Here is a 17,880-nt window from a genome sequence, read left to right on the forward strand (position 1 = left end):
AGAAGTGAGGCCCCAAACAGATAGAAGCCATCATCAACTTGAAGTCTCTTGTGAACGCTAAGGATGTCCAAAGATTGACGGGAAGAATAGCCGCTCTCAGCAGATTCATTTCCAGATCCTCGGAGAAGTGCAAAGACTTCTATGACATCCTTAGAAAAAATAAGAAGTTCGAATGGACGGAGAAGCATGAAGTTGCACTGAAAGCCTTAAAGGATTACTTATCCTCAGCACCAGCTTTGATGAAACCTATGGATGAAGAATCCTTATATCTGTACCTAGTTGTTTCAAGAAATGCAGTAAGTGTCTTCCTCGTGAAGAATCACGAAGGTGAACAACATCTCGTTTAATATGTAAGTAAAAGTCTTTTAAATGCGGAAGCCAGGTTTCTCGTTTAAAAGAATTAATTCTTGCACTTATTATGGCTTCTACTAAATTGAGACATTACTTTGAAATGTATACTATTATTTTGAGAACTAATTATCCTGTTTAGAATGTGCATAGAAAACTAGAATTGTCAGGAAGGATGGCCAAGTGGGCTGTGAAGCTGAGTGCATATGATATTCAGTATGGGCCATCAAATCGCAAGTACTAGCAAACTTGTGGCTGATTTCAGTAGTGACATGCAAAAAGAAGCTGACTTGGAGGTTCAACAACTATAAGAGACCAAGGACCCTTGGATCCTCTTTACAGATTGAGCATCCAACGTAAGAGGAACATGATTAGGTATCCTAGTGAAATCGCCACAAGGGGACATAATACTCTAGTCCATTGCATGTGCATTTCAAGCCACCAACAATGAGGTAGAATACGAAGCACTTATCGCAAGTTTATATAGATTCTTTACTTATAACTAACCACTTTAACGGCTCTTATACCGTGAAAGGTGAGAATATGATCAAGTATTTAGAAATTGTGAAGGAATTAGCAAAATCCTTCAACTTGTTTAGTATCATACAGGTACCAACAGAAGAAAATGTTGGGGCAGATACCTTAGCATACTTAGCATCATCATTGAAGATCCCAGATGATGTAAAGATACCTATCATTCATATATTGTCTCCGGCAATTGGAGAACAGGAAGCTGATGAAGAAAAAGTATATTGCATAGAAAACTTAAGGATCCTTCATCCTCTCAGAAAACAGGATCTTGGATCCTTCCAATTAAGAAGTTCCTTCAAGATGGAGAAATCCCTACAGGGGAAAATCCTAAAGCTTTCAGATTGAAGGTATCACAATTCATTATTTTCCAAGATATCGTATATAGAAAATCTCTTGCAGGTCCCTATTTAAGATACATCGAGGATCCTGAAATACAAGAAGTACTCCAAGATTTCCACGAAGGCGATTACGGCAACCACACAGGGGGGAGAGCATTATTCTCCAGGATACTTAGGACTGGCCAATAATGAAGAAGGATGCGATGGAGTACTCAAAGAAGTGTGATGCTTGCCAAAGGCATGGAAACATCCTTCACCAGCCAGCAGAACTGATGTATCCGATATCCTCTTCATGGCCTTTCATGAATTGGAGAATGGATAATGTTGGCAAGCTACCAAAGGCACCAGGAAGAAAGGTCTTTATGCTTGCTATGACAGACAACTTCTCTAAGTGGATTTAGGCCGAAGCATTTGTACAAATCCGAGAAAGGGAAGTTATATCCTTCATTAAAAGAAACATTATAACTAGATTTGGTATCCCATTTGAAATTGTTTGTGATATTGGATCCCAGTTTATTGGGAAAAGAACTACTAACTTTTGTGACAGTTGGGGCATCAAGATGATTACTTACACACCGGTTCATCCTCAAACTAACGGCCAAGCAGAGTCAAGCAACAAAATAAGCATCAACAATTTGAAGAAGAAACTAGGATCCAAGAAAGGCAAGTGGGCTGAAGAATTACCTTATGTTCTTTGGGCTGACAGGACGACACCTAAGAATGCAACAGGCCAAACACCCTTTTCATTGGTGTTTGGCTCAGAGGTTGTAATTCCTACAGAGATGGTGGTACCTACAGCCAGAACAAGCATCTGTGATCCTGAAGTTAATAATGGAATCCTTCTCGAAGACTTGGATACTGCTGAAGAACTCTAAGACCTGGCCAAAATCAGAATGGCAGCATATCACCAAAGGGTAGCTGGGGCATACAACAAAAGTATAAGGATCAGAAGATTTCTAGAAGGTGATTTGGTCTTGAGGAAAGCCTTCCAGAATACAACCAATCCGGCAGACGGAAAACTAGCACCTAAGTGGTAAGGTCCTTATCTGATCGAGTCGGGAGCAGGAAATGGGGCATATCATTTTCTCACTATGGAAGGCAACAGGTTACCAAGAGCATGGAACGCTATCCACCTCAAGAAGTACTTTTTCTTATCAGGGTAAAGTATCCTCTGAGGATCGAGTATCCTTAAAGGATCAAGGATCCTAAAATTGCTAATATCTATCTGATCACTTATTCATTTAAGATTTTTATTTATTTTAGGAGAACATATTCTTAACGTTTGTTTTTTCCAAGTTTTAAGTAACAATGCAGGATACTAATAAGATGTTCAATGGCTAAGAGGTTGGCCACCTCTCCTTCACATTTAAGATAATTTGCTATTTCCCTTGGCCTAGCCCACGATTAAGGTATGACCCCCGATGGTCATATCTTCCAAGGTTTAAAGGTTTTCACCTTTCTTATAAATTAGAGTTTCTACACTCTCGCCTGGAGCGCACGCTATCCAACGTATAGTCCGGGCCAGCAGGACCAGTACACGCTTAGTGGCAGACAATTTTGTTGTCTTCAGCTATATGGAGGATCCTACGATTTATGGTAGACGTACCATACCACCGGTTTATAACATTTTCATGTTATCTCACATTTGGGCGAAATCCCAGTTTGGGCAAGTCCCCAGTTAACATCCGTATCTTTGGGCTAGTCCCCAGTTTGGGCTTGTCCCCAGTTTTTGGGCTTGTCCCTAGTTTTTGGGCTTGTCCCCAGTTTGGGCTTGTCCCCAATTTTTGGGCTTGTCCCCAATTTGGGCTTGTCCCCAGTTTTTGGGCTTGTCCCCAGTTTTTGGGCTTGTCCCCAGTTCTGGGGCTAGTCCCCACTTTGGGCTTGTCCCCAGTTACACGGGCTAGTCACCAGTTCATGGGCTTATCCCCAGTTACACGGGCTTGTCCCCAGTTTATTTATGGGTTTTTCCCCAGTTTATTTATGGGCTTGTCCCCAGTTTGATGGGTCTAACCCCAATTGATCTTGTAAGTTATTTGCAACAGATGTACTAAGTTCAATTTCGAGGATTAAAACTTATGGATTCAAAATCCTTAACTTACATCTACAAGGATCACGGAAGGATCACAACTTATGGTATGACTTCTACATATCAATTTACATTTACTTGGTTGAGATCTTTGTAAACTTTATTATTTAAGGATATGACATGTTTGCAAGTATATTCTATCCTAAATTTTTTACTCAAAGATATTTCTTAGAATTTTCAATAAGACTAAGATTGTATTAAACTTATTTTCAGAATAACGAATAATAACGAGCAAATAGTCAAAAGATATTGTTTATTAAAAACTTAACTAAACTCATCAAAAGTTAACCGGGACTTCACCATTGGAAAAGATGGACCATCCACTCGGGTTAAGCAGGTGTTACTTGTAAGGCCCCGTTACCGGTGCCTCACTTTATGTTGGATTTACTCATAAACGCAGTTCATAATATCAGAGTTAATAAAAACATTCGCGGAATATTAAAACATTCAAACCATTGTATTACATAACCATCCTTTCTTGTCTTAATGGGCATTCAATTTATTAAACATAAAACATTGTCTTTTAAAACTTCATAACATAACACTTCATTGAGATGCCAGTGTCTTCAAATCCATGCCATGTGCTTCCCCTCAAGCAAGTTGCCTCATTCTACTCACCTGCGTGTCAAATCCATGCCATGTGCTTCCCCTCAAGCAAGTTGCCTCATTCTACTCACCTGCGTGCATACTAAAATTCAGCTACGCTGAGTGAGTTCTAGTTAATCATAAGACATACAATACATTAACATACTAGCATATGCACCCGGAGATACATACCTTAATATCTTCTTACAAACTTACTTACATACGTACTTTCATTCTTTCTTTCGTACTTACTTACATACTTTCATTCATACATATACATTTTAAAGAGCATTCCGCCCTATAGCCTTCGCCGATATTATTAGGGTCGGTTCCCTACGTTCACCGATATTATTAGGGTCGGTTCCCAACATTCGCCGATACTATTAGGGTCGGTTCCCTTCATTCGCCGACATTATTAGGGTCGGTTCCATACATTCGTGCTACTATAACATACCTATCATTTACATACTTTCCTTTACAATATGTGCAATCTCCGAAGAGCGTTCACGTACCATCAACATTTCATACATACATTGTTCATACATCATACATATTCATACATACGTCATTCATACATCATACATATCAATCATACCTTTAACTAACACTTGACAGCACATGCAATATCCGAATATCGTTCACGCGCCGTCAAGCAATCGTCATACATAAATCATACAAGGCATACACTTACCACCTAAGGTAAGTGTATTAACTATCACATCAAGTATGCACACAGCCCCGAAAACATAACAAGGAAGTGGGGCTAGAAACTCACCTCAATACGGTTGCGTTCACCGTTTATGGTTATTCCCTTCTTGAGTTGTGCACAACTAACTGTATAATAATTATACGTATCAATAAATTATCACTACACATATCGTCTTTCTAGTTTAATTATTACCCTCAATGAACGGAGGTCCGGGGGCAGCGCCCTGGCAGCGGGGTTCTAGGGATGGCAGCCCCTAGCGGGGTCCAAGGGGCAGAGACCATGGCTGTGGACGAGCTGTCAGGTCAGCTTGGAAAATTTTATTTCTATAACTGTCTTATCACATTTTCCATTTGCATTTTGAATCATTAATTAATTTGCTACTTAAAAGTTCAAGGGCTTTTTTGTAATTAAATCATTCTTTTCTAAGTCCAGGGACTGTTATTGTCATTCCGTTAAACTTCTAATTCGTTACTGGTGCATAACGAATTGGCTTATCTTAGCGAACTGGTTCCTATAACGAATCAGCCCATATAGCGAACCGGTTCAAGTAGCGAATTGGACTTTCTAATTCGTTATTTCTTTTAACGAACCAACTATCACGAATCAAGGGTAATTCGTTACCCTTTCCCTTAACGAATCAGACACGAACTAGAGCTAGTTCGTTATACCCCCTTATACGAATCAACTTACGAATCACCTTTTAATTCGTTAGGTTTCCATAGCGAACTAGGATTAGGTCAGTGAATGTCAGAACATTCCCTGACAACCTCGTACATGAAAGGCGGCGCCGCCATTGCCGGAATACCGTCAAACTCACCGGAAAAACGTATTTTCACCGTTTTAACCGTTTTTCATCATTTTTCGTCCCGTTCGACCCAGATCTGAGCTAGGGTGACCCGTAATCTCATCTTAGGTTCGGTTTATACCTGATTCCACCCGAATCTCGTGACTTTAACGATGTAACAGTGCCGGCTCGTCGTTTTGTGATTATATACAACGGGTTTAAGCTCATACAATATCATACTATAATACCTTGGATCAGGATCGGTTCTTCTTCTATGTTTCGGCTAGAGAGAGAGACTAGAGAGAGGGAGCTTAAGTGTGTGTTTGAGAGGTGTATGGAATATGTGTAAATGAATGAAAATTGGGTATTAAAGGTTTATATATTTATGGATCATGGGCTTAGCCCATGGTCTTTCCTTCTTTCTTTCATACCCAAGTCCATAACCCATATCCATTTAACCCAACACTAGCCCAACTTATAGTCTAGTTATCTAAACCGATAACGACCCACTATAAAATAGACGAAATTTATTTTATTATTATAACCAAAAGTAGGATGTTACATTACTAGTTGTTCATGATTTGCAGGAAGAATTAGAGGTTTTGGATATATAGCTTGAAGGGAAATTCTCAAGGAAAATCTATAGATATATGATAATTATATCTAGCTTGTTAAATCTCATCTGTTTTTGCCTGAAGTTTGAATTCAAAGGCAAAATGACAGCTGTGATCTTATCACAACCGCCTTTTGGGGGGGGCAATTGTTAGGGCATGGAAATTTGACACTGTGGATACGATATCCTGGCATATGTTCTTGGATAAGTTATCCTTAGTCAGATCCTTTTAGGATCAAGGATCCTCGACACTTATTATTTACTAACGATTGTTTCTCATGTGTAGTCTTGTATTTAGCAGTTGTAATGGCTATAAGACGTGGTCTACCTCATAATTCGCTACTGGAGACTCTTTCAGCACGGGGTCAAAGAATGGGAGTGGCTAGTGGAAGAATGGCGAGAAAATAAGAAAAGTTGTTATAGATATTTTTCTTATTTAATTGAGTTTATGATCAAATTAGGTCAGACATACACATACTCACTTACTAGCTCACATTCATAAACTATAGCTGAGAACTCTCTGTAATCACACACACTTAGCTTCATTGTATTCGTTGATCATAAACTCCATAATTGTAATCCGATTTTTTATTAATAAGTTGGTGATAGACGATTTGTCATCACCCGGGTTTTTTCCCTTGATCTTAACGAGATCAAGGTTTTTTCCTCGCAATAAATCACGGGGTTCATCCTTATTTCGTTCATATAATCATTATTTTCATCGTAGCACTAAACCTCACATTACAAATTTGGTTATTCGATCCTTAGCCGATTTTGACCAAAACAATACTATACATCACTATCCTTGTCGATACGTGCAATATCCGAAGATCGTTCACCCACCGACAAGAATCCATTCATAATACGTATCATCACATCAAACATTATAGCATACACTTACCATTTAAGGTAAGTGTATTAACGTACACATTGAGTATGCACATTGCCCCCAAAACATAACAAGGAAGTGGGGCTAGAAACTCACATGAACTCGGTTACGTTCACTATTAATGGTTATTTCTTTCTTTAGCTGTGCGCGACTAATTGTATAACAATAACATGTATCAATTAACTATCACTACCCATATCGTATTTCTAGTTTATTATAACCCTCGACGAACGGGGGTCCGGGGGCAGGGCCCCTAGTAGCGGGGTTCTAGGGGTGACAGCCTCTAGCAGGTCCAAGGGGCAGAGCCCCTGGCTAGGGTCGAGCTTTTATTTCCATTAACTGTCTTAACACATTTTTCATTAGAATTCTTGATTATTATTTTATTTGCTAACTCATAAAGTTTGAGGGCTTCTTTGTAATTAATCCATTTTATTATAAGTCAGAGACCTTTCTGTCATTCCTTCAAACTCTAATTCGTTATCCAGTTCGTCATCCAGTCCTTTAGCGAACGGACTCCTTCGTTTTTTCTTAACGAATGGACCTTTATAACGAACTGCCTTTCTATAACGAACTGGCTTTTTATAACGAACTGGGGTTCATTCATCAGTTCTCCGTTAACGAATTACTTAACGAATGGCTTAACGAACTGCTTCTAATTCGTTATCTCTTCTTAATGAATGGGCATAACAAATTGCTTGTAAATTCGTTATGTCTCCGCTAACAAACTAGGGTTAGGTCAGAGAATGTCAAAAACATTCTCTGACATTCGTTGACCTCGTACCCACATCTCCGGCACTGCCTTTCCGGCGCCGTCATCGCCGGAAAACCAGGATCTCGCCGGAAAAGCTTGATCTCAATTGTTTTCCACCGTTTTCACTGTTTTTCGTCCCGTTCGATCCAGATCTGATCTAGGGCGACCCCTAAGCTCATCTTTTGATCGGTTTATACCTGATTCCATCTGGATCTCATAACTTTAACGGTTTAGGGTGTCGTTTCGTTGTTTCGCGACTAGATCTTGCGGGTTTGGATCCATAAAATATCATACTTTCATTACCTCGGGTCGGAAATCGATTCTTCTTCTTGGTTTCGGTTAGAGAAAGAGAGAGAGGGGGGGAGAGCTTAAGTGTGTGTTTTTGATGGTGTATGGAATGAGTGAAATGAATGGATTATGGACTAATTAAGGTTTATATATCTTGGGACATGGGCTTAAGCCCATGGTCTTTTCTTCCTTACTTTTTAATCCAAGTCCATTACCCATATATATTTAACCCAACACTAGACCGACTCATAATAACTCATATTTATTTCATTAAACGAAACAAGAAAACAGGATGTTACAGATTAAAATTAGACCCAATATCACAACTCTTACATGTATCCAAATGGCACAGTATTAGGATCTCAACCCGAAGCAAATGATACCTAATAATCCAAAACAAGTTGATGCCATTATAAACTGAACAAAAGTGATACTATTATAAAATGGCCCGTTCTAACCGGAACCTAACTAATACCATTTTAAATAGTCTGTTTTGAGCTAATACCTTAAAATAAATGGCCCGTTGTGAACCGATATCATCATCATCAACGTACTTGGTAAATCCCACCAATAGCAAAGCTATGGTAGGGTGTGAGGAAGGTAAAATGTACACAGTCTTACCTCTAACTTGTAGAAATAGAGAGCCTACTTCTGGTGAGACCCCCGGCTCGATATTAGTTTTGAATCAAGCCTTGGGCATAAGACACACAACACTCAACCATTGGGATCCCGGCTGATTGGTGCATGTACCTTTGTCTTTCGACTATTAACGCCAACACATGATGCCTAATTAGCCTTCCACTATATTCACCACATGTGACCCGATATTATTATTTATCTTATTATCTCCAAAAGATGGTGAAGAGAGGAGCTAGATAGAAGTTTTTTGTATCCAAACTGACCTATTTAAAATGACCCGTTTTGGCCCGAACTAATATAATACCTTTTTTAAGTGACCCAGTTTAAATGAAACATATTTATCAAACTAAATTGATACCTTTTAGAGGCAGAAGTTGATCTAATCGTTTTCTTTAATGGGGTTTAACATGATATTGTCTGTAGTTACACAACATTTCCAAAATAATTTATCTTGCTAGATATTGAAATTTGAATTTTGAATTAACAGGGCGGAAAGCGAGTGCTGATTATGAAGATATTTTTGTGAATTATTATTTTGTTGTTTTTATTGTTGTTGTTGTTGCTGTAGTTGAGCCATTTTTAACTTCAAAAACAGTACTTCAGTTTGCCTGCAAAACACTATTAATATGAAAAAAAAAAGTATGTACCCTTAGCAACATATCTGGATCACCACAAGGAACAGGAGTGTAAGACTCCGGTCTCGGTGCCCTACTTCGACGTTGGATTTACTCATAAACACATTCTAAATATCATAGTTAATTAAAACTTTCGCGGAATAAATAAAACTTCGATCATTCGTTACAAACATGCAAACTTGTCTTTTAAAACATAACATAAAACATCTTATTTAACATCATGACAAATCTTTCTGCAGATGCCAGCTTCTTCAGATCCTGCGTGCATACTAAAAGTCAGCTACGCTGAGTGAGTTCTATTTAATCAGGCAATATACAATACGTTCATTTATTACATACTTAACCTGCTTTACTTTTTTTCATACATACATAAGTATATACATTTATTCTTACTTTCACACTTTCTTTCTTTCGTACTTTCATATTTTATCTTACTTTACATAAATACTTATACGTTTTAAAGAGCATTTCACCCTATAACCTTCGCAGATATTATTAGGGTCTGCAACCCTCTAACCTTCACAGAAATTATTAGGGTCTGCAACCCTTTAACCTTCGCAGATATTATCAGGGTCCGCAACCCTCTAACCTTCGCAGATATTATTAGGTTCTGCAACCCTTTAACCGTCAATTCACACATGCCTTCCTTTTCTTCTATATCATTATATACTTTCATACATACTCTTAATCTTTTCTGCATCATTCATATATCATACATACACCATACATAAATATTCATATAGCATACACTTACCACTTAAGGTAAGTGTATTAACTAATCACATCGAGTATGCACACATGTAAGTCTCTGTTCCCGGTGCCCTACTTTGGCATTGGATTTACTCAAACACAGTTCTAAATCTCAGAGTTAATTAAAACTTTCGCGGAAATAATAAAACTTCAATCATTAATTACAAAACATTCATAACTTGTCTTTGAAAACATAACTTAAAATATCTTATTAAAACATCATGAAAATTCTTCAGATGCCAGCCTCTTCCGTTCCTGCCATGTGTCTCCCTCAAGCTAATTGCTTCAATCTATTCACCTGCGTGCATACTAAAAGTCAGCTACGCTGAGTGAGGTTTAGATAATCTATTTAACTTACGTTACATACACATATGCGTGCCCGAAGGTACGTATTCATTCTTTCGCACTTCCTTTCTTTAACATACACAATACATTCATAACTAACCTTACATTTTAAAGAGAATTTCGACCTACATACCTCGGATATTATTAGGGTCATGTACCCTCCATTCTCGGATATTATTAGGGTTCGGTACCCTCCATCCTCGGATATTATTAGGGTCCGGTACCCTTCTTTCCATGCAACCATACTTTCATTTCATACATACCCTGCTTTATCATTCATACATACTTAATACACAATTACATACTTTATTGGCGATACGTGCAATATCCGAAGATCGTTCACGTACCAACAAGCAGTCATTCATGACCTCGATAAATACCACGCATATCATATATCATTTATTGGCGTAAGTGTATTAACTATTCACATCGAGTATGCACACAGCCCCAAAAACATAACAAGGAAATGGGGCTAGAAACTCACATGTAGACGATTCTTCTCAGAGTTTACTGTTAACTGTGTATTAATTATCGTATCAATTAACTACTTCTAGCTATACCATAATTGCGGAGTTCTAGGGGCGGCAGCCCCTAGCGGGGTCCAAGGGGCAGAGCCCCTGTCTGGGAAAATTGAAGTTCGATTATCTAATAAATTCAAATCTTCATTTTAAATGTTACATTTCATTGTTATTTATTTCAAATTTCATACAAGTCCATGTCTATTGTTTACGTGGGTATGCGTTGTTTATCATTCGTTTATTTTATAAAATCATAATACGTCCGTATTATGGGCATTTAAGTCCTTTAAGCGTATAAGTCTTTATCATGGGCGTTTACGTTTTCTGGCGTATAAGTTTATTTTGGGCGTATAAGTCCACTTAAGCGCATAAGTTTCTTCCAGCGTGTAAGTGTATACAACATATAAGTCGTACATACCCGCTACATACATATGCGTTGCATACTCATACGTTTATACACATATGCGCTGTGATCATACATACACGCTGCCTCACACTTATACGGTTGATACATATACGGCCGTATACTTATATGCCGTATATGTGTGGCTCAGCCCTCATTTACGCGTTTCTTGGAGTTTTTCTTGATTCCGACGCCGTCAGCCGCTGTTAACCAACATGGTTGATTGGGGTTTGATCGTTTATGGTCTACGTAGCTTCTGGGTGTCCAGATCTGAGCTAAGGTGGTCCTTGTAAGGCCCTGAACCCGGTAGCCTACTTGAGCGTCAGATTTACTCATAAACACAGTTCTTACAAATCAGAGTTAATTAAAACCTTCGCGGAATATAAAAACTTTCATAAAACATTACAGCAATCCAAAACTTGCCTTAATTAAACATTCTTGTCTTTCAAAATAAACGTCAATTAACATTTAAAACATCTTGAGTCTTCAGATGCCAGTCTCCTATTCGCCCACCATATGCCCGCTCAAGCTAGCTGTCTCAATCTACTCACCTGCGTGCATACTAAAAGTCAGCTACGCTAAGTGAGTTCTAGTTAATCGGACGCCATATAATACATACACATACATACATATCCGAAGATACATATCCATACTTAATCCGTTACCCTACTACCATACATGCGTACATATCTACAATCACTAACCTCAGTCTACCGAGAGTACGTTCATAGTCCGTCGTCTATACCTGTACTCAAGATCGTGAACACGTAAAAGGTCCGCAGTTCTTAACTATGTTCACCAGTTATGGTACGTGCAAGGTCCGCAGTCCTTCCCTGTACCATCCTATATTGACAACACGTACAAGGTCCTCAGTCCTTCCCTATGTTGCAACCTAACCCATAGCACATGCGAAGTCCACAGTCTTCCCCTATGCTACCAGAACACAAGTATAGCACGTATAAGGTCCACAGTCATTTCCTGTGCTGACGCCTATCTATTATACGTATAAGGTCCGCAGTCCTCATCTACGTTGGTGTCTATCTCCTATAACACGTATAAGGCCCACCATCCCTATCTACGTTTACATCTATCATCATCTACATCACGTATAAGGCCCGCAGTCCTTAACTACGCCATCACCTGCCAAGTCTATGTCCAACAGAAGTTAGAGGGATTCGCCATCCTAACTTACAATGTCGAACGTAGGACTCACATACCATTAGTGTACCTGTATACACATACTTCACATATACAATAATTACATTATAGCATAAGAACACTCTAGGCGTTCTTTACATCATTCATTTAACAACCATACCCCTTGTCGATACGTGCAATATCCGAAGATCGTTCACGCCCCGACAAGTGTTCATTTGTAATGTTCTTACATCTTCGATATATAATATCCGTACCTTTATTTTTAACCTGACAGTACGCGCAATATCCGAAGATCGTTCGCGTACCGACAAGCAATCATTCATATCTATCACATATGGCATACACTTATCACTTAGGATAAATGTATTAACAACACATTGAGTATGCACACAGCCCCGAAACATAACAAGGAATGGGGCTAGAAACTCACCTGAATCCTGTTACGCTCTCCGTTAATCGTTATTCCCTTCTTGAGTTGTGCACAGCTAACTGTATAATATTTACACGTATCAATTAACTACTACTACTCATGTTGTATTTCTATCTTTATATAACCCACAACGAACGGGGGTCCGAGGGCAGCGCCCCTGGCAGCGGGGTCTAGGGGCGGCAGCCCCTAGCAGGGTCCAAGGGGCAGAGCCCCTGGCTGGGGTCGAGCTGCTAGGTCAGCTTGGAAAAATTTTGTTTCCATTAACTGTCTTAACACATTTTTCATTAGGTTTTTAATTTATTTTCCAATTTGCTAACTCCAACGAACTTATCATTAAGCGAACTTAACAATAAGCGAACTTAACATTAAGCGAACTTACTGTAAGCGAACTTAGTGTTAAGCGAACTTAACATCAAGCGAACTTAACATTAAGCGAACTTACTGTAAGCGAACTTAACATTAAACGAACTTATCACCAGGCGAAGTTAATTGCAGGCGAAGTTAGACATCAGCGAACTTGGGGTCCAGCGAAGTTAATCATAGGCGAACTTGTCAACAAGCGAAGTTATCAGTTAGGCGAACTTGTTTGCAAGCGAAGTTAAGCTTGCAGGCGAAGTTATGGCTGGGCGAACTTAGCTTGCAGGCGAAGTTAAGCTTGCAGGCGAAGTTGCCCAGCTGCGCCTCTGTTCAATCTTAATCCCCCAAAATCATCATCGTTTTACTGAGAAATCCATGGGTATGGTATTTGACTAACCCGCGATCATTCCTATGGTCGTTTTTGGATAAGATTTGACCCGAAAACACATAAAGTTTGGACCTTTAATTTCATGAACGTTCAATACAAGATCTACGGTTTACCTTAAACGAACCGTACATGTTTATGGGTTTACTAGGTTCGTCCTAGAATCAAGTTCGCTACTTTACGTTTCGTTTAGACCCGATCTATCACCGTTTCAAGCTTCAAGGCTAAACGTTCAATAAAACATAAACTTTAAAGGTCAAGAACATACCTTTTGTGCTCGTTCGATCTTGGTTAGCTTGTTTAGGAACTCTAGATCTCGTATCTATCTTGAATCGCGTGTGCTTGCTCGGACCTCACCTCTCTTTCTCTTGGCCGAAATATGGTGGTGTGTGTTTTTGAGTGTGTAGAGATTTGGATGGATATAAATGAGGGTTTATGGTTTTAGGTTGGTTTAAGAGGGTATTTATACCCCTTGAAGCCCATGGACCTAAAGCCCATTACCACTTAGTCCACCTTAATTAATCTAAGTCCATGATCCGTTCTTAACTCGATATTAATTAATTAATAACGCGAAATCACTAAACGTAACTTTCTTTATTCAATATTATAAAATTTAGGATGTTACAACACGCTTTATTTCATAGGTTATATCAAATATTTTTATAATCATTCTTCTGTTTTTATATTTAGTAATTGTCACGATAAATACCAAAGAAGCAATTGCATAGGGAATTTCACGAGTGAATAGTAGAGACGGTGTTAAAATGCTTATATTGAACAAGGACGGTAAAATTACAAACAAAACTACAAATGTGGTTTATGAGGAATTATTTAGTAGTTAATGAATTTTTCATTTTGAACTTTGGATTATCTATCGAATAATTGTATAAAGGATGTTAATTTCGTTGAAGGTTATGTTTGATAATCAATTTTTTACCGGTATTATTAACAACTAAATAGCATGTACCCATCCCAACTATATGACAACCTAGTTTATAATTTTATATTAACTGCGGTTTTTTACATGATTTATAAATTTCCACCCGTGTCGTACACGGGTCAATAGCCTAGTTAGAAAATAAAAAAAAATCAGCACCACTACACATTTGAACATCTATATTAACATATATATTATAATTATTTATATAAAATAAATTATCATTAGCTGTAGTAATTATTTATGAAAATATATTAACATACAATATATTAGTCATCTCTTTCTCAACGCGATGCCTGTTAACTGGTTGTTTTAAATCTCATTTGTATATGATCTCATTAGAACCTGTTTAAAAAAACAAAAAGTACAGTTGACAATAACAAAAATAATTAACATTTAACATAAGCTATCGTGTTAATGTTGCAGTGTATGTACATTTTCTAATATTTACTAATATTTTGAATATATGTTAATGGTTATATGGTTTTATCATATATAATTTGTACAACTTCGTACATGTTTCTTTTCAATTATACAAATCCATTATACTTTTAAGCCATATCTTTATTTTATTAACTAGGTTAAGGACCCGTGTGCTACACGGGTTCACAATTATTAATTTTATATGTTTTAAACATATACATTGAAAACATAATAATTAAGGATAACAAGTGTGTGTTTCTACAAATAGAAAAGTTAACTTTACATGCTAAACTGCTAAACGTGTACGATAAATGATATCATATTAAACTAAAAATAGTGTTAATGCATAAACTGCAAATCAAATAATCGATATCATACTCATACATAACACATATTTGAGTTTCAAATGTTAAGTTGCTCACATACAAAAATATTCAACATTAGGCTTTCAGGTTAAACTTATGAAGAGTTTCATAACTTGTAAATATGCGAAGTAAGCAATTGTAGTGAATCCTGCCTTTCATTTGGAGACTATCCCCTGCATTTCGAGAATTAAATGATGTTAACATTTAACAAAAGACCTACAAACATGAAAGATTGGTTCATGTGTGCAATACTTACCATCATCTTTCTGGCTATCTGGCAAATTCTTTAGTGTGTTACCATTATCTTTCATATTTGATAAAGTTCAAGGATTGCAGAATCAGCAGTTCATCAACACCAAGATCCTTAATAACATGAGAATACTCATTAGTTTTCACAAAATGTTTGATATGTTGTTGCTCACTTAACTATTAGAATTAGAACTTAAATATGAATTAGCCAAAATTGTAATTAACATTGTGAATCCCATTGTTGCCACTTCTTTCATCCATAATAGCATATGTTTGTGTTCATCTCTAAAATCAACAATTGTGTTTGCCTTCTTATCCCATGGATTCCACGCCACTACATAAAAATATAAAAGTTATTGAGTAAATGGTTATTAAATATGATACCTTAAACTAAGGAGAAATAAAATAATCAACTTTATAAAATTTTTAGGTCTGCCTTGATAACATGTAGATTTTTTTTATCAAAAAAGTTTGTTTTAAACATAGAAATGATTTATCATGTACATAAATGTACAAAAATGATTTCCTGACATACTTGGTGTGAAATTCATATATTCATCACTCGAGATACAGAACAACAGTGTGTGAGTCAATTATATTTGGAAGTAAGTTTATTACAAATCCCCAAAAATATTTTAAATTGAACAAATATCATATCTCCTTGAGTAAAAAAAAGCATGTCACAAAAACATGGAAAACATGTGTCAGGTTCTCATGAAACTAAAACAGAATGCATAAGAGAAACTAAAACAAATTGGAGATTTAGTTAACCATAGTTGATAACCTGACTCTTAAGTCACTGCCAGTGAGGCATTTGCATACCCCTTCTCCATATTTCATCGAGTAGCTCAGTATCCTCACGTGTGCCTGTCAATAAGCGGGTCACAACCTGCAGTTGCGTATTAAACTATAATCAACAATAGCTCCACCTAAGGAGAGAAATTTAGGCACGTTATGGATTTATCTCAACATATGTTATATTGTTACCCTATACTACAATGGCATATCAAAAAGAAGAAACACTAAATTCCTTTTTATTGAAAAAATTAATAATATTCAAAATAACTTCTACCACAAATGCACCATTAGGTTCTTGAAGATGTGTGCTTATGTGCTATATTAGACTTTTTATTTGTGCAATTTACTCAAAATAAAATAATTTCTTCATAAAACCAAACTTTGAATAACCAAATATATCAAGCCAGTTCTAACATATCCTAAATTACAGTGTTTACTACAACTTAATCCCTGAATGAAGTAACATAAAAACATTGTTTAAATAAGGAAGAACAAATTACTTGATAATTCATATGCCTTGAAATATGAACATCCAAATACAAGTCAATTAAAATCATTGAATAAATCCTTTCCATCCATTTAGTTTGAAATAAATTTAAATAAAAAGATTGACCTACAACGATCTTTTTGATCATGTTATCGAATATATAATAAGCTCAAAAGAAAATAGTGTACATTATTGAACTAATTAATACATCTCCCGCAATTGCGAGACCCTCAATGCAAGCTTCTTTTGCTCCGCTCATGTATGGGAGTTGGAAAGTTGTTGTTTGGTCTCAGAGCATGCCAACCTGTGTATGTAGGGGAAGCAGTTTCTGTGTTTGGCAATGACATTCAGGGGACGATTGAGGACATCGTGGTTTGTGGTGGTCCCTTCTTTGTAGATTTTCAATGGAGGTTGGCATCACTTCCGACTCATTATGGAGGTTTGGATTTATGTTCTGCTTCAGACATTTCTACTTATGCGTTTGTGGCCTCGAGGGCGCAATCTTGGGAATTGTAAGACCACATTCTTCGAGGTTGTGGTATTGATGGGTTTGACTCCGATTATGGGAGTGCGATAGATCGGTTGCACATTTCACTTCACGATTTTGACATTGGTTTCTCTAATAAAGACACCGCCCCCCTAAAGCCCAACATGCTTTGGCGAGTGCCCTTTATAGTGGAATCATCAAGAGTTTGGAAATGAAGTTTGATTTATCCCCTCGTCAGAAAGCGGTGTTTGAGTGTTTTCGGGCTCGGGCTCAAGATTTCTTAAGTGTTCTCCCTATTGAAGGATTGGGCCAACATATGTCGGCTTTGGAGTACCGGGCAATCCTGAAGTATCGGTTAATGATCCCTTTGTTTCCGGTAGATGAGCCGTGCCCAGTTTGCCGTAAGGTTTGTTTGGATTCTTTTGGCGAGCATGCAGTTCACTGCAAAGAGTTGCCTGGGTTTAAGTACAGGTATGATTTGGTGAGGGATGTTCTATGCGATGTTCTTAAACGAGCCGGAATTTCGGCTAAAAAGGAAGCCCCCGTAAACTTTCTTACGGATCCTCAAGAAGGAAGATCTACATTACGACCG

The 17,880-nt window shown here is 37.5% G+C and overlaps 1 long non-coding RNA gene across 1 annotated transcript; it reads right to left on the minus strand.

Moving 5' to 3' along the window:
• Positions 1-15,285: 15,285 nt before the first annotated feature.
• On the minus strand, positions 15,286-16,441 carry LOC143529345 (uncharacterized). Its single transcript, XR_013134639.1, has 3 exons — positions 16,301-16,441; positions 15,524-15,850; positions 15,286-15,440 (listed from the first exon to the last, which is right to left on the minus strand). It is a non-coding gene; the product is annotated as an uncharacterized LOC143529345 (long non-coding RNA).
• Between the last annotated feature and the right edge of the window lie 1,439 nt (positions 16,442-17,880).

The sequence above is a fragment of the Bidens hawaiensis genome, unplaced genomic scaffold, assembly GCF_021521415.1.
Source record: "Bidens hawaiensis isolate Kalapana, Puna unplaced genomic scaffold, B.hawaiensis_p1.1 tig00000636_1, whole genome shotgun sequence".
In the NCBI taxonomy this organism is placed as follows: domain Eukaryota; kingdom Viridiplantae; phylum Streptophyta; class Magnoliopsida; order Asterales; family Asteraceae; genus Bidens; species Bidens hawaiensis.